Genomic DNA, 21,867 nt, shown 5'->3' on the forward strand with positions numbered 1-21,867 from the left:
GCCAGAAGCTAAACAATGTGATGAAATTAACACGCCTCCCACTACTTTGACAATAACTTGTGGGTTTACATATTCAGATTAGCAAAACTGAAGATGTATATGTTTAAATTCTATTTGCCATGTGAAGAGGCAGTGGAGAACAACTTCCCAAGAAAGTTTACAGCATACTGTTTTGCAAGTCTAAGAAGAAAAAGCAAACAGAACACAAAGAGTCAGCTGTAAGAACATCTGCACTGTAAACAATTCTCATGAAAGAACAGTTTTCAGCTCCATCTGTATCGTCATCTGATCTCCCTCCCTGTTTATGATTAGCTGACAAATTTATATTCTGAGCTCACCAAAGCACACCTTTTTTTTGTTTGTTTGCTGCAGCGACTTCAATACGCCTAGGATCACATCAATTTATTATCTTCTAACAAGATCAAATTGTCTGCAGTGGCGCTAACTGCATACAGCTCTCTCACAAGTCCTTCTTGCATGAAGAGAATAGGAAAACAAACAAACAAAAAAACAGAACAGAACCACCACCCAAAATGGCTAGCAACTTTTCTAGTCCCTGCACGTGATAGGGTGTCCACATTTTAAAAGAAAGTAATTCCTACACACAGTGAGGAAAAAAGTATTGTAAATATGTGACAGGACATGCCCTATCTTGCAAACAATCCATGCTTTCCATTTTTCATCAGCATTTAAACAGTGTATGCTTTAGACAAAAGAAATCCAAACATTTATATCTTTACATCCCTGTCAGGCAATTTTTTTCATCATCCTACAAAATTCATAAGCACCTAGCAAGCACAGCATAATGTACCTGAAGGAAAGCACATTGCAAAACTTTAATCTAAAACAGGCACCCTGTTTCTTCCCTCCACAGCATATGGAACAGCAGCAGTCCTTTGGTCAGTTTCTTCCTTGCAACAAAATTATTCGTTTAGCCTCCAATCCAAATTCAGTCACTTGGTCAGCATACACCACCACTCAGCAGCCAGCTGCTCCAGAGCACATAGACACATTGGGAACACCTCCTTTGATATGGAGAGGGGCAGAATGTCTCGCTGCCCTTCATCATCATAGGACACGCAAGAATACTGGGCCAGACATATGTCATACAGACCTACGTCAAAGCTTTGCCATGAAGCTACCAAACTGATACAGTTATTTTGCTTAGTTGTGCAAACTTTTGAATCATGGCAACAGCAGAGAGGCAAGTCTGCATACTGCAGTTACTACAAATCACCTGCAGAGAAGCATGTGCTGTTCTGAGAGCTGATGTCCAACCACAAATCAACAGGAAAGCACCGGCTAATTGGCACTGAGGTTGGCAATGGTGAAACAGGGTAGAAGTCAGAAGGGAGATGGCCTGCAATCACAGAGAGCAGGATGGAGCCAGGTGACTCGTTACTGTGAAGTTAAGGAGAGTAAACTGGGGCAGAGTAGAGCATGACTTTGGAAATACGACTTGGTAAAGACCTACTTGCTCTCTTGACTGAGGTATCCCCCCAAGTCCCTTCCCCCCCCCCCCCCCCAAGACTACCCCGACAACAAATAGTGCCTTCACAAATAATTCAAGCCCATTTATGAGGTTTTTTGTTCATTTGTTTTTAATGCAGCTGCCCAACTAATGAGCATTTATAATAAAGCTTCCTGTTGCTACCTGAAGTAACAGGTCTTATGAACCTTATATTTACAAGCTTGTTATATTACCCTGCACAGCAAGACTGATTTAATTCACAGAATTAAACAACTTTCCTGTTTTATAACATGTTTATTATCTAATCAACTGCTGATATTTTTGAGAGTTTTAGAGTTGGAGGTTGGTTTAAGTCTCAAATCAGTTAATACGTGAAATGGTTCCAAGCATTTTTAACATTCGCACATGCACACGCACACAAACACACACACAAAATCAAGCTTTCCCAAGTAGATCTTACATTCCCCAATTCTTCCTATTTCAGCTTTTGTATTCTCAACTGGCAGGTAAAATATTTATCTACTTCCCTCAAAGCAATCTTAGCATGCTGTGGCAACTGATTATAGAGGAATGCAGGCACAGTGCCAGCTTTGCAGCTTTCTACTGAAACAGGAGCAAAACAGAAGTTGTTTAGTGGTGAGATCCAACGAATCTCTCCAGGTTCCCCCACCGTTAGGCACTTCACATGGCAGTGGTAGCAAGTAATGCTTCCCAATAGGCAAATTCCTCAAAACATAATATGGAAGGGCTGGAAAAGAAGAGGGAGTGCATTGTAACACCTTATCAAATCAGAACTATAATCACAATACAGTTGGACTGAGAAAGAGGACAAAAGTCCAGAATTATTAATGCTTGCTTTCTTGCTTCTTTTACAACCTTGTAATAAACTAGAAATGTATTTTAAAGGAAAGGTATCAAAACAAAAATTGCTTGAAAGCACAATACTATGTTCTGGTTCTGCTTAGGATTAGTCAATCAGCCAAAAGAAAGCGGTATGCCAAATCAATGACAAAACAGACAGTTTACCTGAAAACATCAGATTGTATCAAGAGCTTGAAAGGAGAAATTAAGTTGAAATCAATACTTCAAACAATATTGTCAAGCTTATTTTGCTTTGGTAACTGATTTAGATTAGCTACTTAATATAAAAGCTATTAGCTAAACCTTTATATAGATTCTTAATATTTAAGCTTATGTTGAGTTCAGTAACAAGGATAATGACCTTTATTCCAGACTGCCTACCCTACACACTACACCTCTAAAAATTACTCAGCTTAGTTTATTTAATCTTAATTACTCTTCTAGCACAAAATGTCTCATCATGACCAAGTGTCTGCTCGCCCGCAAGAACTTTCTGAATGTGACATCAATATTTACACATGATGAATGCACTCAACCTGCAGCTGATCTTTGGAATCAAACTCTGACCTCTGCCACATACACTTTACTACTACTAATAAAACCTAGAATTTCACCTAAGCAAGTTAGTCTCTCCAAAATATGAAGGGTGGGGCACCCTCAGCATGTAATAGGGATTTATTAACTGTCAAATCCAGCCAAAACTTCATTGAAATTGACATACAAGGTAGGTTAGCTTCATCAGAGTTAAATTCAGGAAGTAGTGACAGCCCTTTTTGAAGCAATATGACGGGAACAGGAATCTTTTAAAAATAAATGCCATATGAAAAACTAGTCAGAGTAAGTGGTAGCAGAGGTTTGTCGGAGATTGCACACAGTTACAGACTACCTATCCTGAGTCTGCAAGCCAAAAGCAGCCAAAAGACAATGGGCACAGCAGCATGTTTGAAAGGGAAGGCTAAAAGAACTTCGTAGCACAGCACTGGCTGGCAAGCAGTTCAAAACTATGTGGAAAAAAAAGAAAGAGAGAATGCCTCCTTGTCTTGTTCTTACCGCATTCATGAAAAAAAGGACTTCACTTTCTATCAATCTTAGAAAGCATTAGATCAGATAATATTCAGATGAAAAAATAAATCAGAATTGATAGAACTAATTGAATCATGATTAATGTAGGACCTGAAGAGTATAAGGGGCTCCAAATAGAATAAGCAAATCAGCCATGAAACGAACTGAGTAAAAGCATAATGCAATAGGTTGGAACAAAGCAAACACTAACAAGAATATGAAAGCAATGCAGAGAGTGGAGGAGGAAGAGATTAGAGTAGATAAGATAGCAGAGGGGGGTTATCTGGTATCATTAAAACAACGAAAGTTTTTTCCTAACGAACTAGAAGATCAGAGCCAGAAAGAAAGGATTTAGTACGGGTGATGTACTTATTGTACAAATCCCTACTAGCACCACTTAAAAAAAAGTATATTTTACTAAATATAGACCGTCAATTGCTGTGAAATGCAAGTTTTTCTTAATGCCCTTTGAAGTTTGGGTATCTTTTATCAGTTTCCCTCCATTAATATTTGATAGTACAATTTTGTGCTAAGCCTGAAGGTTTTCCCTAACAACATTGCTTTTTAGCCCTAATCAATCTCAAATATTATCTGCACAGCTTGGTAAGGAGCTGAATACATCTTGTTAAATTATTTGGCATTCTCTTATTGCAAAATCGGTCATCTTTTTCTACAACATTACTCAAATACATAGTGCTGACTGACAGTGACCAGACACATGCATTACCTTCTGTGCACAATGTCAACATTCACTTTTAACCCATGCAGGCCAGCTCCCCAACTCCACCCTATTACCATCCCCAAAAGGAAGGAAATTAAAACCTCTGAAGAATAAAGATGGCAATTCCACCCAGTAACATTATTGCAACCATCATCAAAGACCACATAAATTACGTTCTTCCGACAGAAGCACTCTTCATTCCCTCACTTCAAGTTTCTAATCACACTTTTGCATCCAGGTTTACCAAACTACTTCCTACCTTAAAAAAGCCTTTAAGCTAAACGAACACCACTAAAGCATTCAGGAAAAAAACTGACAATATTGCAAAGGATATAGAAAATTAAATTAGTGATGTACACTGTGGTGTGCTAAACTTCTAAGAAAGATTTTTGTAGATACATGTACTAGGTGGATTGACTATGCATTCTTATTTGAGTAACTTTGATTCAGAAAAGTCATACTGTAATTTGTTCCACAGGGATAAGATTATTATTTTAACAGTAATAATCAAATGTCTTGAGGGCAAAGAGCCCAAGATCGAAGCAGCTTAAGTAAAAATCAATTCCCTATGAGGCTGTAGCTCATTTTCCTAATTTTATGAGTCCACCTGCTAGCCAAAAGGTTATATCAGATCTCCATCAAATCCACTGATATCAAGTCTCAGGAATTAAGTGTCAAAATACAACTCCTGTTCCAAGTGCAGTAAAAAGAGAGATTAAAAATATTTACAAGCAAGAGATCTCTCTTTTGGAGTAACATTGATAGACAAGTTAAAACAAATTAAAAGAAGAAAAGAAAGTTAACTTTGTCATACTACAGGCAACTGAGACAGCTTACAAGCAAGAAGCAGAGAACTGTCTATTTCTACTGGTAAAACATGCATTCTGTATTTCTGAAAGAAGTCAGTTTCAGCTGGCCACTTTCCTGTGGTAACTGTTTCCGGAAATCCAAACCTCAGAGCACCATTTGCTTCCAATGCCATCAATTTTCTTACACTGCAAGCTGAACCACATACTAGGCTTTAAAACTGAATCTAGAAATGCGCTCTGGCTGTGCTAGACCACAACAGCTTCCCTCTGAAGTGAGCAGTTCAAAGAACTCAGACTACCGGCCCACTATTTTGCACCACTGAGCAGATGATCTATGTCATCAAACAGGAAACATGAGTGCATCTCACTGCACCCTTCTGCTCCACTGAAATTGAACATGCAGTCTCAAAAAAATCTCATTAATCAAACAGTAATAATTCAATATTGGGAAACGAGCACATTCACAATGACAAAAGGTGGCATTTCCAAAATACCTGAGATGTGTATTAATTTAGAAAGTTTGCTCTTATTGCTGAGAACAAACTTGATGTGAATCCTATGTATTCCTTGCTTGTTAGAAAATGGACTAATGGGCAATAACAAACAGTTAAAACAGGGTCTCCTTTTATTTTAGGGCTAGCCTGTTTTGGGTGTCTTTTCTCCTTCCCCATTCCTCCCCAAGGGAAGCTATCACCTCAATCACTATATTTGTAATTGTGCAGACAAGAGTTGATCATAAATCTAGCTATCAATAAAGAAAGGTAACAGCAATGCCAGTGCCGGAAGCAGTGCTGTATGTTTGAATATGATCTGTCATGGCTGCTAGTATTCTAGAAAGTCAGGAAAAAGTAGGAAAAAAAAAATATATATATATATGTATATATTAAACATCTCTTTTCATAGGCAAACAGAATGGAAGCACTTCATTCCCAACTTCACTGACAGGTCCTACAGTGGTTAGGTGCTGGGGCGGGGGGGAAGTATAGTTGATCTAGATGGAAAGAAAGAAGATGATGTGAAACGATAAACAGAAAAAACCCTAATCTATAGCAACAATACAGCAGGTAAGAAATGGAAGGCTTTTACTTTAGAGGAACACTCATCTAGTTAATAATTTTTCCCTACTAAATGACTCTTTACAAGCTAGAACAACTGCCTTGGTCATCTGTCTGTCTGTCCGTCCCCACCCCACCCTCCCCCCAACCAAAAAAGAGAGACAGAGTAAAAGAAAAATTCAGAGGTAATGGAGTCACTGTCAAACAGGCATATAAATTATTTGGCTTTGGCTGCAAAGTTGAATGTATGAAATAGTACCCAGAAAGTTGCTAACCAAACTCAACACAAATCATAATGCAGCCAACTAGTCCCTACACTTAAATTTATATGGAAGTAAGTGCACTAGTACACAAGATTTTGAATGTCTATGTTTTTAAGCATATTTTCTCAAAAAGAGGCTTACAGGACTTAGTTATTTCCATTAACAGCTACTGAAGTCTCAGTCTCTAAAGACTGGGTTTAAAGTTTGAGGCTCTCTGATGCATTAGGCACATTTCACTGATTACACAGACATCACCATGCTAACACAGACCTTGGCATTATTTTCTGAGCCACTACACCACAGAATTTCCTTAGCAAAATTTGAAAGGCTACACAGCATACTCTTACAGGGAATGTAACAAGCTTACAATAATTTTTGAATGTTTTCTGCAATGAACTGTTGTGACAAAAGCAAGAAAAGATCTGCTGTAGAAAGTCCGACCACTAAAGGTTGTCATTTTGAAAAGGCCTGGTTAATAATGAAGTCATAAAACAAATGAGGCTTTGATCACTTCCAACTGTCTTGAAAGTATATATCTGCCATTCCTAAGTTTGCCTTAACACACTCAGTTCATTTTGCAACATAAAGATACATACTCAGCCATAAAATCCCCTTCAGTAAGGCATTCTCATTTGATTTACATATAACCAACGAAGGGAAAAAAAAGAGCAGCTGGTACAGCTGGTTAACTGTTTTCCACCTCTCTTTGAAACAAGGTTTTTAAACAGTGCTTTATCAGGTTGTTATATATCAAGCAAAATCCTATAGGAGGCAACCTGACTGAGAGCTCTTTCTTCGCTTTCGATTCTGCTCTCATATAAATAAGAATAATTACTAATACTAGCATTATGGCTGTTTCTCCTATACAGAACAACAGGTCAGCTCCTACAGCAACTACTGCTGAGTGGTGGTGAAGATTTGCACTGGGGGACTTATTTCCCACATTTATTTTCAGCAGAACAAAGTCTGTCAAAATCTGTTATTTTAACAAGATTCATATTATTTTCATAGGATTAAGCTATCACCAGTATTACAGAAACACATGGTTATACATGAACTAAATCACAGAATCATAAAAAAAAGTCTAGGTTGGAAGGGACCTCTGGAAACCACCTGGTCAAACTTTTGTTGAAAGCAGGGCTTTAAATCAGGTTATCCAAGGTCCCATTGAGCCAGATCTTGAATATTTCCACTGAGGAAGACTCCAATAGTTCTCTGAGCAATCTATTCCAGTATTTAATTGTTTTCAAGATAAGGAATTCTTTTTCTTATATCCAGACATCTATGAAAAAATTCCTAACACACTAAGAGGAGCAAACAAGTAGTTCAGTACACTAAGAACCAGACCCTCAAATTCAACATGCTATCCTAATGTATCACACTGTCAGATAACTCATACTCTAAGTATGAAGTGAAAACTGAAATTTTTGTATTGCAAGAATTATCCACCACTAGAAAATTGTTATGTCTTAACATCAGAAATGCAGCAGGTATAATTATTAGAAGCTTATGTCCGCAGAACATTTATTTTAAGTAACTACAGTTTACTATATATACATCAACTACAATACATCTAACTGCTCAAATTATTTGGATATTACTGAATATTTTGGTAATGTATTACTGACCTCTTTCAGTGTCTTCCTCTGCCACTGGTCACTCTGTCCTACTGAATGCTAAAGGCATGCCAGGGTGATCACATACTACTAATCCCATCTCTTCCAGGGACCAGACTCACTTAGCTTTGTGCAATGCACAACTTGGCAACAGATTAGTTATGCAAGTTTCTTTATTCAGGGCAGTCCAGTAAGTAGCAAGTGTAACTCTACACCACTTCCCGAAAAGCACACAGTTTAACTGTCCAACAGCTGGGATCCAAACGCTCTAGTCTATGACTTTCCCTGATATTTAAATCAGTTACACACTGTATCCTTCAACAGTAAACTGCCATTTTGTGACTATCATGCATTTCATAACTGATCAGTTATTTTATATGTATATTAAGCAAACATGCAAGCTCCAGAAAATAGCAGAATCAAAAATTCAGTGAATGGTATATATCTTTAAATGCTCTTTCTGGACATTTCCTACTCTGCACATTCTCCCTTCATACAGCACTTATATAGACCTTGGCTGGCCAAGGCATTCACTGTACTTAGGGGTCTAGTAGCATCACCTCTTATAAGTCAGGTATCTAGTTTCTCATTTGCTCAGCTAGAATGATCAGAGTTTGAATTCTGAGCCTTCATGTCACTGCTTTAACCAAAGCTTTGTATGAAATCCGCAGCTATAAGCATGAACTAGGACTGACCACACACCACATGCTTATTTCAAACCATTCAAAGATCAGTCTGTTCAGAGTTATCAGGTATATCCTGGCAACTTCTCTTACTATAGATGGTATTACAAGCAAGACATTTTTAACTTCTTCTAACAACAGAGACCAAGCTGATGTAGATCTTCAATTCTAAAACTAAAGAAACTTGAAAGAAAAAAGAACATTAATCTTCACAAAAATGGCTAGGTACAACACTGACTAGAACAGAGATCATAATTCCTAAGAAACTGTGAGAAAGGTGGTGAAGACAATGGAAACAAACTGGTCTGTGAACAACACAACTAGCAAAGCTGGCTTTCCTACAGGTTTTTGTTTTACAATCCTAAGCTGCCATCTCTCCAAATCTGAGCTCCTCTTCTCCATTACTCTCTGACACCAAGCCTTTGACTCTCCAACATGCTTCAGTATTACCATCTCTCTCTTGCCCAGCCATTCATTAGGCTACATAAAGTGAGGCAACACTGGTAGTTGAGTCCAAGTCAGGCACCTGCTCACTCATTACACTGCAGGCAAGACATACTCGGTAACTGCTGAGCCCCACACTGCAGCCCTTTCCTTACTGAAGGCTCCAACCTGAGAGCCTCTTCTATACGAATCTTTTTCCTACACAATTTTTTCATTTAATTCATAGGGAGCTTACTATCTTTAAGACATCTAAATTTTTTATAAAATTTGCTGAAGCTAACAAACAGATTCAGAGAGTAAGGGACAAGGAACTAACAACAAAATATATTCAGGTGGTTAACGTTTGATCCAAAGTTGTCGTGGGTCACCTGACAGCACATTAAAATTAAAAGTACTGAGGAAATGGAAACTTTCACCTTGCTTATTCGTCAGGCATCAGATTGCCAAAATGGATCTCAATGGATGGAAAGGAAGAAGACTAACCAACCTGGACTCATCACACCGTACGACCTTATCTGTTGGTGAAAGGTGCATACTCTGATCACTCGACGCTGTCATCTGACCGAGCCAATAAAACAGGCTTTCTCCCCACCCTCCCCCACGCCGTGTTAAGAGTTCAACTTTACTTTGTAATGTACAGTAAATTGTTGTAATGCTAGTTTTTCTCCTCAATGCCAGAAAGAAGCGCAAATGAGCTTCAATGAAGGATGTGAGCCATATGTAATCAAGAAAGGCTGTTACACAATTCTAGGTATACCTGACAACTCTGAAATATTAATATGCATACAATCGACCTGGTACTGTTAACAAGTTTTTCAGAGCTTCTCAACATTTGGTCTAAAATCTACTTTTGCAATGGAAAAGTCATAACAATCACCATGTTATTTTTGGCATAGAAGTAATTTTACTAAACTAAGAAATGTAGGGAATGAAACTGAATGACATTTTAGTTAGTTTTCTGTTTACAAATATTTGGGGGAAGAGGAAAACTGGGTGGGCGGAGGGAAGGAGCAGGGAAGGACACAGGACAAAACAAAAGTTACTTTTGCCTTTGGTAAACAAATGGGCACTTGGTAGACTAAGCAACATCTTGATTTCTCTTTTTCGTCACAGCTTAAAGAAGCAAAAGGCAGAAAGAAGCAAAAGACAGTTCTCTGACACCCAAAAGAGAAGTATTTTAAAAGAGTTCTCTTATGCTTGGAAAGATTTATTGCCTAGGTAATTAAAAAAAAACCCTAGCATAGAACATGTCACTATTTTTAAATAAGCCAAATGCCATAACATACACAAGTTAACAACTAACAGAGTTTATAATTGATAATTTTAACAAAATCTCTGTCTTCAGAATATCTGATCATATGGCTAGCTTCAGACTGCAGTAAGTCAGATTCTAAAGTCTCACTTGTTAAGATCTCAGTTCCATCCATGAAGTAAGCTCAGCAGATGCTATTACATATGTATGTTATCCATCAAAAATGTTTAAGAACAAGTCAGAATACATGCACAACTAAGAAAAATAGAAAATACATTATAAGTAAGCTTGATTTGCTATATAAAAAGGTCACAGAACTGCTATGCCATGGTTTTGCTTTGTCAGGATTTCTTTTTTTAAAAAAACATTATCTGTATAATTCATGAATTCAGAATCAAGAATTCACCATAAATAACAGCAAGTTATTCTAGTGACCAATTTCCTTCACTATTAGTTCTATTCTGAATATAGCTGGCTTCATATTCCATTGAGTCATACTATTTGATTGGCACAAAAACTTAAATTACTCCCAAGCAAGATATATCTGTTTAGAAACTGAGTATAGTTAACTAAGTGGCAGTGTAAAATCAATCATACTTCTATCAAAGGATCTGCAGCCAATATACTCAATATAAATGGGCATGCAATAAAGTGACCAATTTAACACAGGTTTTCAACAGAAATGAATTAGTGGGGAAAAAAAGCAAGTGTAAAACACTAAGTTACCATATAGTTGTGCTTGTCTGTTCATATTGATAAGGAAAAATAACTTTATTTTTACAAGAAAGAGTTAAGGATTGTAGTTCCATTGCATCAATACACAAGTTCCACAACTGAAAACAGCAAAATAAATAAATAAATAAATAAATCACACCAGTGAGAGGCAAAAATCTGTTACAATGGTCAGGATACAGGCTGCAGCGAGCACTTGGAACACTGCTTCCAGAAGTTGTTTTACATTCCAGTTTAAAAAAAATAAAATAATAATAATAATAATCATCCTTAGAACGAGACAATGAACTTCTTTTTAGAACCCTCAATACAGTACTTGGCTAGAAAACAAAAATGAAGTGTTTCCCATCTTAAGGAGTTAGAAATTAAGTATTTAAGTTCACTTTCACATAACATCATATATTGGTATGGAATTAAATCTCTAAGGAAATGGTGAAAAAAAGTGACAATTACTTACACTTGGGTGTTTACCAAACAGGCCGCTGGTATCAAAAGGGTCTTTTCAAAGCACACCCACCACTTAATAGTAAATGAATAGGTGAATAGACCGCTTCACTATAACAAAGGTCTTGCCCAGAATGCAACTGCATATCTGTGAATAGCCATTGGGGGGGGGGGGGGTTAAACTATTGTATAACCATGTTCCAGAAACACATCCACTGTTAATAGAAATAGTTTGCTATTATTATGTTTGCAAACAGGTGTTTGTTTCACATTTTGAAGGTTTGTGAAGTTGCACGCCCATGCATTCAACCTATTCATTGCAGCGGGATAGGGATATATAGTGCACTGACCAAAAGAAGAACACTGTTAACCATGGAAGTGCTTCTCAAGTGAATAGTAAACAGCAGGCTCATATGTTCTATCAGTTAGATGCTCAAGGTACCAAATATCAAGACAGAAAGAATGTTTAAATATTTATCTGAAAAATAATAATGACCAATCTGCTCAGAAAAAGCATAAGATAACAGATAACATTTTTCATTACTAAGCACTACCACTTCCTAGTTACTAAAAAAATCTGTTCCCTATAATCCTGAAACCTTATCAGTTCCCAGGTGCCAAACTTGCCAGCTTCCTTCAGATACCTTTTACCAGGTGTGCATTTTCAATATGAATAGGAAATACACATAACCAAAGTTGGAGGATGAACTTAAAATCCACTGAATAATGAAGAGAAAGCTGCAATTAAGACCGCTGCCCTACTACAAAAGTAGTGCTGCCAAGTTCTGAAATCTGTCATGGAATTTTGGTCTCTTGCCACATCAGCAGTGCATCCTGAGTGTTGCTGCCCCACAGACTTTCTTGCAGCCTATGAAATTTTCTGGCAGCTACATCAAAGAACAACTGCGTTGCTAAAGTCAAATCTAAAAGCAAGAAGAATCAGTTGCTAAAGTTTTTTTAAAAAAAGAGTCGACTATGACTGCAAATTAAATAAATAACTTGTGTGCAATCCTTTTATTAAAAGCTACTTAGTTCAATATACATGGAGGACAGGCATTTTCACAGATGAAGAATGAGTTCTGCAATATTTACAAAACTGAATTTTCTCAGTGACACTTCAAATCTTTTATCGCTTTTGGAGTAAGTTGCAAAGTATTGATCTACCCCCCACCCCATATCACTGCTCCCCACAATTAGAGTTGGTAAACCATTCATTTGTAACTATAGCACTGGCTTTCAGCTTCAACAATGCAGCCACCAAACCCTGCACATCCCTTAACCAGCCTAAGCTGTATTGTTCCACTATTGATTTTTTTTTCTTGGTTAAAGACATGGACAGTTTTTTAAATTCTTAAATATTCAAACACACCACTGAATTATTGCTTTTTCAGATGTCATGCAGAACACCAGCAATGCTTACAGAAACATGTTTTCAGCGTTCCCTATTAAATCTTTCTGTAAAAGGATTCCACATAGACATGGCCTCTTTTCAAACATATCCTGAATAGCATAATGTGCAAGATTAGTTTAAATAGACCATATGCAACTCAAAATAAATTTGACCAAACAGTTTCCATCAAGTGAAATCTGTGACACTGTATATTTACTAGGCATCTGATAAAACTATAGTTAAAGGTGGCAATAGGCAGAATAAAGAAACTGAAAATCCAGTGGGGCTTCACCTATCAGACAGGTTAACAAAAGAAAAGTTCTAAGAATTACATCAATTGATGAATGAGTTGAGAGACTGGCAAGATCTTCAATAGAGTTATGAATAAGCAAGCATGCAGATCATAATTAAATGGCAGTAGTGACAGACTGTAGTCTAGAGACACCTGTGTGAAAGACCAAACTATCAGAGTTTTTATGAACCTGATCTCCTTAAAGCCCAAGGCTCTTCTGAGAATTAATGAAATCAACTTTTACTTTAGACCTGCAAATAAATAACCAGGAACACGATAGAAGTTGGAACTATGGCATAAGCATGGAGTTAATTCATAGTCTAAGCCTGTGTTAGTGCAAGCCTTTTAAAGAGTTTCAGGGGTGCTTTATTAAATCTATGCTAATATACAGATGGATAGAAGTACACGCAAAAACTGTAAGTTGTCCTGTCCTATAAAACAACATGAAAGCTGAGCATGACGACTTGTCCTCACTAGGTTGTCGTAAAGATGTCTCTCTTTCCTAAAGCAAATGTGAACTAACACATTCTAAAACACTAACACGAAGATAAGGCAAGCTGTACTTTAGCATGTGCTAGCTGATCTTCAACTTGACCAAAGTACAACTTGCTTTATCTACAGGCTAGAGATTTTGCATATGTTACTTAGAGCATTAGCAACACATTCAAGAAGTTACCTCTTCCAGAAAAAACACTAACATTCATGCAACCATAGCAATATATGTGCTTAACACTAAGTAGACATCCAAGTTTGCCTAAAACCAAAAGCTCTACCTCTACTGTTAGAGTCCATCCCCTCTACATAACAATATAAAAAAAAATACAAAAAAATTAAAAGCATTTTATATCAATATAGATGTAGAAATAGAAGCAAACTGCACTTGCACCCAATACTTGGGACAAAAATACTTAGCTTAAAAGAAAAATCAAACCTCAGTGAAAGAGCAGAGATCAGGCCTATGTTTGCATGACTGGGGTAATGCCTAGGAGATGCCCAATATTGAATAATGGGATCCATATTCACAACTGTAGACAGAACAATGTAAAAACTGTTTCAGTACAAAACCTATGCATATACAAATCAGAGCTCAAATTCCTAGCTTCTTGACCACATGCAATACAGTGAGCACAAAGCGGAAGGTGTAAAAAAAAAAAAAAAAAGCAAGGAAAAAAAGTTATCTGCATTTAAGCAATAATATATACTGTATTTGGAAGTGTATTTATACATCAGGCATTCAGGGGGCTCAATTTTGGAGGAAAAAAAAAGCATTCATAAAACACATCATTCCACAAAGCATAACTATATCACATAACTTCCTAGGGAAATAGCCATGGCTACTCACCAGTCTGGTGTTAGGAACTTCTTGTTTTACGTAAAACCACACACAACAGATTAGAATTTGACTGGGGGCAAGGGGAGAGAATAGGAGAAAATCAATGAACAACATGCCAAACCATAACTACTTTGATACTTTAAATTGCAAACAAAACATCATTTGCCTTAATACTGAAACATTGATTATTTCAGTTGCTAAAAAATGCTCTTTTTCAAAAGCTATTTTCTGAAAAACAAAAAAACCACACCGCTTTCCAGGTAATAATGCATATTTCCGGAAATAAGAATAAAAAAATAAAAAGGCGCATTTGGCTTCTTGATATGAAGGCAGAAAAAAAAGTTAGTTTTACTTTACACACATGACACATTTTACTTGATATCTAAAACATGTTGTTGAGCCACCCAAACTTGGTTACAGCTACTAGGATCTGTCAGAAGCACTAAAATTAATGCTGCTACAAAACTTAAAACCATTGAAATTGAATTTGCCAACTACAAAGCTTGAAGCACTTTATATCACACCAATTTCACCATTTTTTCTTTCAGAGAATGAAAAAAAAGTAATGAAGCACATATTGATATTTGTCCAACTCACCATTTCAGAAATGAAACATTTTTAGCTTGTTTGAAGCTTTATGGGAATTTAAAGGAAGAGTGTATAATTAGTTTCATATTAAGTTAGAAATAAAAGAGAAAGCTAAATTAAAAACACTTCTGGCGTTCCTCAAGTTTTCTCTTGCAGAGAACTTCGGAATGCACTGATTTTGTTTTCACTTGGAATGATGAAAACACCTTTCAAATCTCTTTTAAAGCCTTACTACCCACCCCCATAACATACACGTACATGTATGAATTAAGAACTGGCTTTTGCTCCTATTTTTCATGAATTTCTATGAGCACTACCACTAAATAATCTTAATACGAGTGTTCTAAAAAGCAAAAACAGGAGACATCCCCTTTGACTAGTATGTTACTATCTTAGTTCTGCAGAGTAATAATGAAAAATAGTTATCTAACCAACTTCACAGTTCATGGGCCACTAGAATGAATTAGCAAGATGATAACAGCAAGTTGTTGATAAAGACAATAAGTAGGGGCTGTGTCAAAGAGTTATTGCATTATTTCTTGAAACACATTTAATTGGTCAATATGGACAAGCACACAACATACCACTTCAGCTATGTTTCTACTGTGTGATCAGAGGAAGAGTATCTGTTCCACTTTTAGCAAAGCAACCCCTTGAAAAGTCCTGAATAGGACTTCTTCTGGAAAACTGATTAAAATCATTTAGCTAGAAGAGCTCTTCTAAATTCCAGATTCTGGAAAACTGCCTCCTCAGCAGGGCTTTTAGTCATGTTTCAAAGCTCTGGACTCTCTCTCTATATATAACATGTGTTGCTACAGGTGCCTGTATGAAACCTGAACTTGCCAAAGGAGGAAAAAAATGAAATTATACCCAATGTGGCAGATCAATGTATGCCTGTATCACAAGCTTTGCTGTGTTATGCAAGTTTCATTTTGACTGTAAAACCACATTACCTGACTACTGTTCTTTGATCTTCATATTGAAATGAAATTTGCAGAGGTGTTATGGGGGGACCCTAGCCACAGAAATCAAATTACCTCAATCCTAACAATCTTTACTTCAAACAGATTCAATTACAATAGCACACTGGCTTCAGAGGTCTTACTAAGGGGTCTACAGCATTATTGACTGCAGAGATCTGCAACATTCCTCATCCAGTGATATGTTCTGTTCTTAAATGAATGGTGAGGACCCTTTGACAGGAAAGACTGCATTCAGTGAAAGAGGAGGTCTGGGTATTAGACAAAAAAAACATGCAGGGAGCAGATAGCAAGGCCATGAAAGAACAAAAGAATGTCTCAGAACTGTGAAAGCACACCAGCCAAAACCTGAAGAACTTCCAGAATGGTGAAAAGACACATCTGCTTGCATATTTTCCAACATTTTTCTAGAATCTGATTAAAAGACACTCATATCTTAATGAGGAGTGCCAGATGGAGAGTCTGTATTCCAAATGTATGCCAAGGGCCTAGATTTTGCTTAGACGACTTAAACTTGTATGCAGGACCATGTAGAACTCACTGGATGAATGGAAGTACAGTGATGCACACAGTACCTACAACATTTGTACGTTTCTCTTGAATCTTCCTGGTCCAGCAGTTGCGAATCCTCTGTTTCCATCAGATCACTTAAAATGTTTAGAAATCCACAACATAAAAACTAGCAGGTATGCATGACCAGATTTCAGCACCGCAGTGCCTTCAACCCAGCTCAAACAACTGAAACCATGAGGATTCTGGCCTAGTCCTCTTGAGTTGATCATTTTCTAACTTCCCTTGTTTTCTGAGGATTCAGTTGAGATGCCAGAAAATGAAAATACTATATTTTCAAAGCCAGATCACAGAAATGCTGGGAAATGTAGCTATTTAGCTTCTGAGTAACTTTGCAAAAGAAATAAGGAAAACCATTAGAAACATAGCATCAAGTAGACCCTAATGCTACAGTACTGTGAAAACATATAACCTGGTAAACAAAAAGTAATGAATGCCATTGTTTTCATGACCTCACAAAAGTCAGCCTAAACATTAAACAGGTTTAATATATAGACATTCCCTAAAAGATGCCAAAAATCTGTTACCTATCTTTAGCAACTTACCATTGCAAAACTGAGATTAATTCAAAGTAAAAATAAATAAATAAATTTACACACACACACACGCTTGAAGCCAAAGACAGTATCTTGAGTCTTTTACCTAAGGATCAATAAACCTTTAAAAATGATGCTAGATTTTTTACAGTTATGTAGAGAGGTATCAACATTTTCTTTACGGAGAAGAATCATCAAGATTTTGAATACATTTGCCCAACAGGAAGAATGCAAAATTAAAACCAAAAAAGAAAACCCACCACCTTTATAAATCAAGTTACTGTAGAGTGGTTTGCATATTATCCGATTTCCTAGCATTTCCATGAAATCTTGTCTCTGCGAGGACATAGAAGAAAAAGAAATGGAATACAAAGCCTATACAGGACACATGATTAAGGTTCATATTACAATGCTAATAATAGGAATAAGAACTCACTGTAAGGTTCAGTACATGCTGATATGAAGACAATAGTATCTTAGGGTATGGGGAAATTAGAATAAATTATCTCAAGATAAGTCAAGGTGGAACTTGCAGCACATCTGTTAGCCCGCTCCAACTGCCTCTGAACGTGCTCTTTTCCCTCAGTAAACATCCCAACAGGAGGTTAACTTATCGTACATTAATTCACACTTGTTATGAGGTAAGACTGTACACCCCTTCCGATTCTTAGGCCTTGATAACACGAAAACACTCAGAAGAGCTAACTATAACTAGCAAAAAGCAGCCAGCTCCAAAACAAAACTGCAGGCTGAGCATTTCCAGCTGATACCAACACTTCCATGCAGCCTGGATTAGGTTGCCTAAATCCTGCCTTTCTTATGGGCTTAAGATACATATCCAAACCAGAATTTCCTGTTGATTAATTTGTGTAGTTTCGTACCCACCATGAGAGCTATTCCACATTCTAGCCTGAGATAGCTAACGCTCCCGTCACAGGCTGACACCTCAGAGCTCCCATCACAAGCCAGTCACCTGCAAGTTGGACATTCTAGTGCTCATCAACATAGCATCAAATTGCCTTCATTAACTGACCTCATGCACTTAACATAGTGGAGTAAAATATACAGTTGCACTGCTATAGATAAGTAGTCAGGAGTTACTGAATAAGAGAAACCAATACTACAAACTAACACTAACTAATAAGCCAAAGAATTCAACTAAATAAAACCATTTTAAGCCTAGTACACTTCCTCAAGGCTACAATTATGCAATGTTTCCACAAAAGTTATAATGTACATCCACCATAATTAAAATAACATGGTCAGTAACAATGGTCTCATCACCAATTAAGGTTTACCTTTTTTTTAATGAATAAATAGGACTATCTATAGATGCTAGCATGGCAAATACCATTTGTGAAAACATAAAATGACAAAATAAAAGAAATTGCTCACTGTTTCTGCAGTTCCTTCACCCTGTAGAATTTAACTGTAATGGTTTCCATAAACAACACACTTCCAGTGTCTATGTAAAGCTACTTTTTAGCCATCGGTGTAACTAGGTCATAGCTCAGAAATGTACGGACAGCTGTTTCTATTACAATGCTAATCATAAAAAAACCCTAAGATCTTTAGAAATGATTTGCTACTTCAGAATACTGCAGTGGATGAAAACAAGATTTATCACATGACAAATCATGAACGTACACAAGAAGTTCATGTTACTACCACACGAGCTTTTCACTATCATCATCTCCAGCGAGCATCATGACTGACAGACCAATATAGCAGACTGGTAACTTAAGTGATTATGGAGTTGTCTGGATATACTATTACATTACAAAGTTTACTTAACTTAGCCTTATTACAGTCTTAATTTGTACTGAAAGTATTTGGGGGCTTTAGTTTAGGAAACAAGAAGTATCGTACAGCACTGTGAAGCTACCCAAAACTTACACCCAAATCATGAATTAACTACTCCAATTCTAGAACATGTAAAACAAAAAACACAGTAACAGAAACATAATAAATTTCTATTAAATCACCGACAGATGACAAATGTTGACGAGTTTGTCTAGGAATCTAATGATCTATCAAATCAGCAGTATCAAAGTGCTTTATGAAACAAAACTCATCTTATCAACCTTACATTGGTTCTTCAAATGAACTATTTTCTTAAGTGTCTTCAGATGTATGCAGAGAATTATATTTTTCTTAGGAATTAAAAAAAAAATCAGACATTTGTCACCTACCTATCAAGATATTTTTGCTAAAAAACAGTGACAGAAAACGTCAGCATCATAAAAATTTAGTATTTGTATTTCATTAGCAAGTTTGCCCAGATATGGTGATTATGCAGACCTTTCTTCTCCACATTCCTGTTTTTAACAGTTTCATCTGGATTGAAACTGCCCAGGTGTTAAGGACAATTTGTTTCTTCTACAGATTAGTTTCAGATGAATTAAAAAAAAAGAAAAAGAAAAAAGGAAAAAAAAATGAATCCCTCCACAGCTAAGTACAGCTAGTCCGCATATCTAAATAAACTTTTATAAATAACTTTTCAATGCAATAGCATGCAAAGTTTATACCTCAATAATAGATATTTCTACCAAAAAGACTGAGTGATCAGAGTAGCAGTACCCATACTTAGTATTATCAAAGCACTAACTTATTCCAGTTTCTATGATACAGGTATTAGAGCAGTAACCTACTGGTATGACATGCTGTACAGACACAAGGGAAGGGACCATCGCGCGTGGGGGCGGGAGGGGGAGGAGCATATCTTCTAAAAAGAGCAAAGCGGCAAGGGACAGAAGGAGAAGTGAAGGTGCCTAATTGCTTAAAATAATCTCAGTAAGGAGAGGGATTAGGAAAGGCCATAAGATTAATGGAAGTTTCATATTAAAAGAAAAATAGTCTTTTACTGCCATTTCATCAATTTTACAACATCGATAGTTACTTGTTTTCACACTTTATATATATGTCCACACAGAGTAAGTCAGCACCAAAAAAGCTGAAAATAACCGCTGTAGACAACTGGCAGCTTTTGAGGTAGCTCACAGTTAGACACCATAACTAACTATCCCAGGGGTTTGTTTCGATTTTTTAATCCGTTCGCAGACCTACGCCGAGAAGAAACCCGTACAGACAGACTTAGTAAGTACAGCCGACCCCGCTGTTTTTTCAGAGTAGCCTAAGGAAGCCGGTGCTCAAACAGGCAAAAATCTCACACCAGGTGCTCCGTGATCAATTGGGGGGGGGAGGGGGGGGTGTCGGATAAGGAAAGGACCCAAACCAGCCCGGTAAGAAAAGTCAGCGAAACCAAGCAAAGGAGGAAGCCGGCAGGCAACGGCGTGGGGGCTTCCCCGCCGCGGGGCGCTGGGCAAACCCAAAGGTTGCTCAAGTTCCCAGCCGCGGGGCCGCAGCCCTTTCCGAGCTCGCTAAAAATAAAAATCTCGACGGGTGAACGAAAACGAAAGGGCGAGCGAGGAGGAGAAGGGAACAGAGAGGCCGGGGGCGCGCCCCGAGCCACCGCCGCCTCCCTGCCGCCCCCGGCGAGCACCGGGCCCCTCCGGGGTTAAATATTCTCCCGCTCCCTCTTCACTTGTTTCAGCCACAAGCCGCGGGGCCACCCCCGCCCCTCCGAAAGCCGCTGGAGCTGTTGGGGGCCCCAACGGCCGCTCTCCAGCAGGGACAGCGGCCAGCCCGGCACAGGCTGGGGGCCAGCCGCCCGCCCGCCCAGGCACCCCTGCCCCGGGCCGCCCGCCCGCCTGCGGCAGGAGGACGGCGCGGGGGCAGCCTCCCCCGCCTCCCGGAGGCGCCCGGGCAGCGCCAACTTTCCCTCCCCGCAGCCCGGCTCCCGCTACCACAGCCCGCCCCGCCCGGTACCTGCCGCACCGCTCAGCGCCGCCGCCGCCCGGCCCGGCCCGGCGCGCGCCGCTCCCGCAGCGGGTGCGGAAGGCCGTTGCGACCGCCGCCGCCGCGCACACCGAAGCGAACAGGTGCTGAGCTCGCGACCACGCAGCCGACCCCGCCGCCGGCTCCTGAGCCCGGGCGGGGCGGGGCGGGGCGGGGCTGGAGGCGAGCCGCGAGCCCGAGCCCGAGCCCGAGCCCGAGCCCGAGCCCGAGCCCGAGCCCGTCCCCTAGCGGAGGCCCGGCCCAACCGCCTCCCCCGCCCGGTCCCGACTCCCGCTTCAGCTCCGCTCGGCGCCCTTCGGCTCTTTCCGCTGCTTCCGGGAGGGGAAAAGGCGGGGCAGGAGGGGGGAGCAGGAGCCGCCCGACCCCCGCAGCGGGAGTCGCGCCTTCGCACCCTCCCGCGCCCCGCTCCGCGCGCGTGCGCGCTGGCGCCGGCTGTCTCGCGGGCTGCGCCCCGCGCACCTGCCGCGCGCGACAGGTTGCCTGAGGGCGGCGGTTGGCGGGGCCCAACCTATCCGCTGCCCTGGCGTGCGTCGCCCTCGCAGACTTGAGCTCCGATCAGCGGCTTTTCCCGGTGGCTGGGTGTCCTCCTGCAGGAGCCGCCAGCTGGCTGAGGCCTGCGGAGCCACCCTGGGGCTCACCCTGAGTGGCATGGGCAGCAGAAGCTGTGCCCTGCCGGTAATGGCACCCCGAGCTCTTCTCCTTGACCAGCGTGGGCTGCGTCTGCTGGCTCTGGGACATACAGAAATTTTAGCATGTGGCTTACGACATTAGGGAGGTTGGCTAGCCCTGCCCCAGTCTTGAGTTACTGAAGCCCAAGCTGGCCAATGCTAGCTGATGCTTTCTGTGGAAATGAAGAAACTGATGACTGCTTGTGTTATCACTTGAGTTAGTAACAAGGCAAACGTCT

At 39.4% G+C, this 21,867-nt stretch overlaps 1 protein-coding gene across 3 annotated transcripts in view; it reads right to left on the reverse strand.

Moving 5' to 3' along the window:
- Nucleotides 1–21,867, reverse strand: part of PTPN3 (protein tyrosine phosphatase non-receptor type 3) — a 178,911-nt gene that overhangs the window by 117,134 nt on the left and 39,910 nt on the right. Inside the window, exon 1 of one of the 3 annotated variants that reach the window (XM_064506726.1) lies at nt 20,940–21,104. The exons of 1 other annotated variant lie outside the window; for it this stretch is intronic. The gene's annotated coding sequence lies outside the window, so the exon portion shown is untranslated. Of the gene's footprint in view, nt 1–20,930; nt 21,105–21,867 lie in introns of those variants that run through there. One more of the 3 variants, XM_064506725.1, reaches the window with a different exon arrangement.

This window comes from Dromaius novaehollandiae, chromosome 2 (assembly GCF_036370855.1).
Source record: "Dromaius novaehollandiae isolate bDroNov1 chromosome 2, bDroNov1.hap1, whole genome shotgun sequence".
In the NCBI taxonomy this organism is placed as follows: Eukaryota; Metazoa; Chordata; class Aves; order Casuariiformes; family Dromaiidae; genus Dromaius; species Dromaius novaehollandiae.